Consider the following 6,907-nt stretch of genomic DNA (forward strand, 5'->3'; position numbering starts at 1 on the left):
CTCTGCTGTGTCAGATGGCAGGGGCACGAGTCTGTATGAGATGACACCCCTGCTTTCATGGCCTTGCATTCCAGTGGGGCAGACAGCCGACACACATATTACATGTAATAATATGTCAGAGGGGCAGCATGCTGTAAAGAGAAAAAAAGCAAGATAAGGGGATAGAAAATGATAAGAAATGTGGAGATCTGGGGACAAGTGCTCCAGGCAGAAGGAGAGAGAGTAAAAAGGCCCTGATACTATTGTTCGCGTCTATGAGTTTGTTTGTTTTGTTGTTCCTTTGTTGCTTTTTGTCTTATATCTCATTTGAGTGAAATCATAAAATGGTTACCAGAGGTAGGGGGTGCAGGGAGGAGGAAGAGGGTAAAGGGGGTCAAATATATGGTAACAAGGTGACTAGACTTTGGGTATATATAGGTGATGTATAATAAAGTTGTACACCAGAAACTTATATAATGTTATTAACCAATGTTACCTCAATACATTAAATTTTTTAAAAAGCCCCCAGTTGGGATTGAACTTGCCCGTTCAGGGAACAGCAAAAAAATGCGGGCGGCCGGAGCACAGGAAGCATATGAGGGGTGAGGAAGCCAAAAAGATAGTTGATAGTGAAAATCTTAAAAGTCTGATAAGCCAAAGTAAGGAGTTGAGATTTTATTCTAAGTGTCACGTGGAGCCTTTGGAGGCATGTGTGTATGTGTGTGTGTGCGTATGTGTGAGTGGGAGGAGGAATATGCTCTAATTTACATTTGGAGAAGATTCTGGAGCATTGTGGACTTTGTTGGGGCTGAGGTAAGGGAGAGAAGAAGTGGAGGGCTCAGTTAGGGTGACACTCAGTTATTGAACTGATCAATCACAATGTGATATCACCCTAGAATATATACGTGTAAGACAAGATTACACCCTAGAAGTCTCAAATACTGTTTATTTTTTGTTTTATTTATTTATTTATTTATTTATTTATTTATTTATTTATTTATTGACTCCATTTTCTGTGATCTTGAATCAAATCCTTAAAATTCTTTCCAGAGAGGCAAATGTGCATCATCAAGTAATGAACAAGTTGGAAGATTTTCCACCTTTAGATTTGTGAGTTGTAGGTGTTTGATACAATATGAATTTCTGTGTGTGGGGAGAATGTAGAGAGAGTCAGAATATTATTTGCCTCCAGCTGCTGGAGCCAGCATGGTCATTATTTTTGCTCCAAAAGGTCACATCAAGGTAGAGAGAAGCTCTTAATGCTGGAGTAATTGAGGCTCCAGCTAATACGCTTTCCCCACAAAAGCAGCCTTGCTGTCTGGCTGGAAGCCTGCGGACGAGGCCTCAGCTGACTGGTTCCAGCACCAACTCGGTCACAACTAATCCCCTGGTATCCTGTCTGGCTACCAGGGTGGAAACTGCTTCCACTTTCCAGGCAGCCCCTGGGGCTGCCGTCCTTTGCAACCCAATTCTTTTAAAAGCCGAGGGCCAAGTCCCACAGAGCGGGAGCCAGGAAATACTGGCCACCTAAGCTTTTGAGAATCAAGGAGTCAAAGAACCTAACAATGTTGGCTTGTAGTGGCTGGCTTGGATCTGAGCCTCCTCAGAAAGATTCCTGTAAATGGCCTGAATATATATTTGGTTTCTGCTTGCAATAACATTCTAGGACATGGCCTCTGTTCAGAACTCTCCTACCCAGGCAGTAATTATGGGCAGTAGAAGTAATCGCTGTACATGCACCTCTGTAAGTCTAACTCTTATTGGTGGAGTATTTTAAAATCCCCAAAAGGAGAAGACATGCTTTTTTGGCATTAATATTAAATTGAACCTTTATGGAATTATCACAAAATATGACTTTGGACAAATGAGAACAGCGTGATAGAAAAGTCCAAAGTTTTCATGCAGATAATTCTATATGCTGGCCCCTGAACATGAAATTGGAGAAAGTTTCAGGTGCTATTTACCTTCTTGATGGATGAAATATGAATCAAAATGAAACAGAAAACTTTAGTTACTTTAGAAATAAATCCTCTTATTAGAAAGAAACTATTTATTATATATAAGCCCTCAGATTATGCAAAAAGGGAAAAACACCCTGCAGATTAATTATTATATTCAAATGTAGTATTTCCTTTCCAAAATAAACACATAATCAATTTCAAAAATTGCTTTGAGAAAGGAATATTCACAGTGGGGAAACTCAATTGTATCATCTACCAGCAAAATCAATTATTTTCTTCCTTTTATTTTTCATAACTTTCGTAAGTTTGTTGTTTATAAACCACATTTTGTTAAAAAGATCCTGCTGATTTTGGATTTGTCTTCTCTGATTTTTAAAAATAAATTGAAACAAATTTGGTTATTCATTGTAATCAGGGAAATCAATTGATATGCTAAAGCAATTTAGTAACTTTCTCGAAGGCCTAAGCAATAGAAAAAAACAGTTCTGTTGGAGGCAGGAGGGATGCTGTTTAAATGAACGCAGCTTTAAATGTGCTACATGAAAAAAGGGAGAGGATATAGGTAAAATGTATTAAATATTACCTATTATGATACAAGTGAACAGTTTAAATGATTGATATTGCAGAGATGTATTAGTTTGTTTGCAAAGTATACTATGGGTTTCCTCTCTCTTTATTGCACATCGGCTGCTATAAAAATGACTTTGTGTTCTCTGAGCACTCAACAGTGTGCAGTAGGTATATAATTTAGAAATGTGTTAGTGAGAACATAAGGCAGCCCAAGTTTAAAATATTTAAAAATTGTTTGCAGAGTGGTTTGTCTACTTACCAAACATCACATTTTAATTTTTTTGACCTCACGTAACAGTTTATTCAATAACTTAAAAAAAAATTCTTTAATGTCACCACATATTTGACCCCCTTTCCCCATCCACCTCCCCTCTCCCTGCTCCCCACCCCCTTTGCTAACCACTTCTATTGTCCATGAGTCTCTATTTGTCTGTCCTGCTTGTTTGTTGCTTGTAGGTTTATATTTGTTTGTTAGGTTTATATCCCACATATGACTGATATCATGTGGTTTTCAACTTTTTCTGTCACACACTTTAATTCTTTATGGATCTGAGGCTGACTAATAAAACAGGAAGTCCTTGTGCAGGTGATTCAGTTTCCAGGACAATCCTGAGTGACATGTCATTCCCAATTCCATGTCATGCAACAGCTTTTGAATTTTTAGTATGTTTGCCAAACTGTTAGACTCAGTATTGGGAAGGCAAACACACATACATGTCTATACACAGAAGAGACATTGCTAACCAGTCATAGCAACCTTCTGAGTCCAAACACAGCCTCAGAAACATTCTCAACATGACATTCTAGGCAGCTGCTGCCAGTCGTTTAAAGCAGGCGTGTACCTCTAGTTACCGCATTACTCTCCCTGACATGATGGAGGCATGCTCCCCAAATTCCTACTGAAATCCTAATGAACAAAGTGAGTTTGCTATGAGCCGCTGTTTGTGTGTGGGCGGGGGGGTGGGGAGGAGGAGAGGGGGCTGTGGGGGCAGGTTGCAGATAGGGACAAAGAGAGCAGTTTAGAAGAGTCTTAGTTGACAAGGCGGCAAACAATAGCTAAATGACTAGGTTGAGTCTTTTGGCCTTGGGAGTAAATTTTTGGACGTAAGAGTAAGTTTTTTTGTTTGTTTTTGTGAAACGCCAGAGGGCTCCACTCTTGTCCGACATTTTAATCACGTAATTAAATGTAGACAGAAAAGGCTTGCTGAACAGTACCATTGAGGATGACAGCATCACTTCTTATTTAGCAAATGTCTGTTTTGTAGGGGGCATGGTAAACGCTTTTATACATATTATCTCTGTTGCATTCATTGACCCTGCAAAGCGGTCTCAGAGAAGATGAGAAATTAAGCAAGATCAAGCAGGTAGAAAGTAGGGGGGAGATAGTATGCCAACCCAGTTTAATGTGACCCCCAAACCTGTGATTTTCTATTTTATCATGTTGATTTTCACATTTGCAAATAACACAATGCTAGAAGGAGCGGATAATATCTCAGATGATAACTAAGACACAAAACATGTAGCAATTAGAATTACGGTTCTGAGCTAAGCTTAAAGTGAATAACAATCAATTTTAAAATAATATAGCATAGTGTTCCTCTATGGTATGGGGAAGGTGGGTGTGGCTTGACAATCTTGCAATTAAAAGGACTTGAAAATTTTAAGTTACTAAGCTCAAAATGTGCCGATTCTCTTGGGTTTCATTAGTAGACAGAAAACATCTAGCTTTAAGAAGGAACAGGTGCAAATGGCATCAATGTGGAAATTAGGAGAGGATGGACAGGATGGATTCACATCACCTCCTCCCAGGTATTGATAATGGAACTTACAAGGGCAGGCTGCTGTCAGGGCAATGATTTGTAATATTTTTGTTCAAAATTTAGTTGAGAAAGGGAGAAATTAATTTTTTATTAATAAAAAGTATATACTTCTTTATGTTTAAAATAGGTGATTTATTTCTTCAACTGAACATTACATTATAATTTTATTTGAAATTATCTTTTATTTCTGTTTTTCTGTCACTAGAACTAGACGGTATTACTCATCCAAACACAAGGAGATTGGAGTAGCTTGTATGGATATCGTTACAAAGCATTATTCAAAACACATCTATTTCTCTGTCTGATCTTTTATATCTGCAGAATAATTTGTATTTCTTTTCAGTCCTCCTTTGTCATTTTTATTTTTCCTGAACTAAACAGCTTCTTGGAGAGCTTATGCAAGGTGTTAGCTTTAAATGATCATTAACAAGGTGAGTTTCCATTTCATATTTGACTTCAGAATGCTGACTCTGCATTAGCCAATTTTAGATGACTACCTGGTGGCTGGTCTCAGAGAAGCCAGGGTGCTTATTCTTAGGCTATTTGGGCCTTTCTGGTCCCGTATAAAACTATTTACTAGTATTTTATTTTTTATTTTATTTTTTTCAAGTGAGGCAACCGTTGGTTGACTTCACAGATTGCAAAGACCTTGTCAGCTTACAATCCCTTATTTTTTATTGTTTATGCCTACAGCACCTGGTCTTCCTAGGTGGTTTCCCATCTAAGTACTAACCAGGCCCAACCCTGCTTAACTTCCGAGATCAGACGGAATACACCTTATTCAGGGTGGCACAGCAGTAGACTCACTAGTATTTTTTTTTTCCCTACTCAAATAATAAAGTCTGGGACAAACTTGCATATTATAGCTGTATAAGGAGCCATAACAGAAACTTGGTTAAGTGGGACCATATGCATTTTATTCCCGTGATACTTTCATGTCCCTTATAGATGAGTTTTCCAGTCAGCTGTCGACTAGTCCACGCTTCATCCCCTCTAAATAAAGAGAAGTCCAATTGTATTTCAGAACATCGACTATTGAAACCTTCATTTTTATGACTTTAAACCTAGAACTCCTTCCCTCTTCATTATTCAAAATTTAGAGTTAATTTGAAAGAGAAGTGGGGAGCTGCTATGGGAATTCAAATATAAGTGTTGCACATATAGCTTATATTATACTCATGGGTATGTAGAAGTTGGCAACATCACCAAATACACCTCCTTTACTCAAAAAGAAATGAAGGGGAAAATCTTAAATAGAAAATACTTTTATTGTATTCATAGGTATTTATTTTCCGATTTTTAGAAAATGCTTTAAGAGGTATCCCTGTTTTGAACATGTTTGACATAGTTTTCCATGTTCCTGAGAAGTTGTATATGCAGTTTTCTGAACTTTATGGCATTTTCAGATGAGGCTTTCAGAGTCTAGGTGGAACCATTAGACTCATCTTGATGAGCTACATGGGGCAAATGGAAGAACCACAAAAAAGAATGCTCTGACGAGTAGCAACAAAAATTTCAATAGATGTCGCACAAATGTTTATAACAGCTTGTTTCTTATCATTTTTATTATTGAAAATTCCATTCCCTCTGAGCTGCTAATTTAAATTCAGAGGTGTCACCAGGCCCTGTTCTCTTTTTTATGGAAACATTTCAGTAAAAAAGAATTACATTTAACTACTTTTTAAAAAGATCCAGCAAACCTTATTGTCCTGTGGGGTCATCCCCCCAGAAGCACAGGAGGTTAGTCTTTCAAGGTGAGGGCCATACCTGCTGGGACAAGTTACAGATTTCTCAGTTTCGTCAAATTACATTTGTGCTTGTGTTCAGAGAAGGCAATTTGCTGAAGAGTCAGGTTTTGTCAAAGTGGATTTTCTAACTTGCGTTAGCATATCAAAAGCCAGGATTGGATGACAAGGAGCACAGAATTTTCAATATCCATGGGGAAGACCTCCTAATCAAAGAATTTCTGATATGTGCAGAGAAGATACCCTTTTACGACAGACGGCTAGCTAGACTATGCGATTTGATGCTATGGATAAGCTGAAAATGTGATATGGAGGGAGGTAAAGTAGCAAACCCACAACTTCTAGCCCAAGACATTCAGGGGGATGAGACCAAGGTGAGAGAGGCAAGAAACAAGCACTGTGTCAGAACGTCTCTGGACAGAGGAGGTACACGGGACAGGTTAAAAGGGACTCTGAAGACCTGAGGACCTGGGCCCGTGTTCATTTTGGGAGCTTTCAGAGGAGACTGCCTGGCAAACAGCCCCACACAGTTACCTGGGGGCTGGCCATCATGGGGTCAGCATCGTCCGTGAGAGAGACAGGGAAGCTTGGTCAGGCGGGCAGAGCCTGGCATTTGGTTTTCCCAGTCACCCTTAGTTTCCAGGTGAAATGATGGCAGCTGGGTTACCATGAGTACACGAAAGGGGAAGGGGAGAGCAGGCCAGCAGCTAGCTAAAAGTGAGGATCTGTCACAATGGACGGGTCATGGGGACACAGGGCTGAGCTGATGGATACCCAAGCCAGGGTCAGATGGAGATATGGCAGAGTGAGAGAGGTCTACAATGCCAGCAAC

At 39.3% G+C, this 6,907-nt stretch overlaps 1 pseudogene; it reads right to left on the reverse strand.

Moving 5' to 3' along the window:
• Window positions 1-5,014: 5,014 nt before the first annotated feature.
• Window positions 5,015-5,133, reverse strand: LOC111739007 (annotated as a pseudogene).
• Between the last annotated feature and the right edge of the window lie 1,774 nt (window positions 5,134-6,907).

This window comes from Pteropus vampyrus, unplaced genomic scaffold (assembly GCF_000151845.1).
Source record: "Pteropus vampyrus isolate Shadow unplaced genomic scaffold, Pvam_2.0 Scaffold45, whole genome shotgun sequence".
Classification (NCBI taxonomy): Eukaryota; Metazoa; Chordata; class Mammalia; order Chiroptera; family Pteropodidae; genus Pteropus; species Pteropus vampyrus.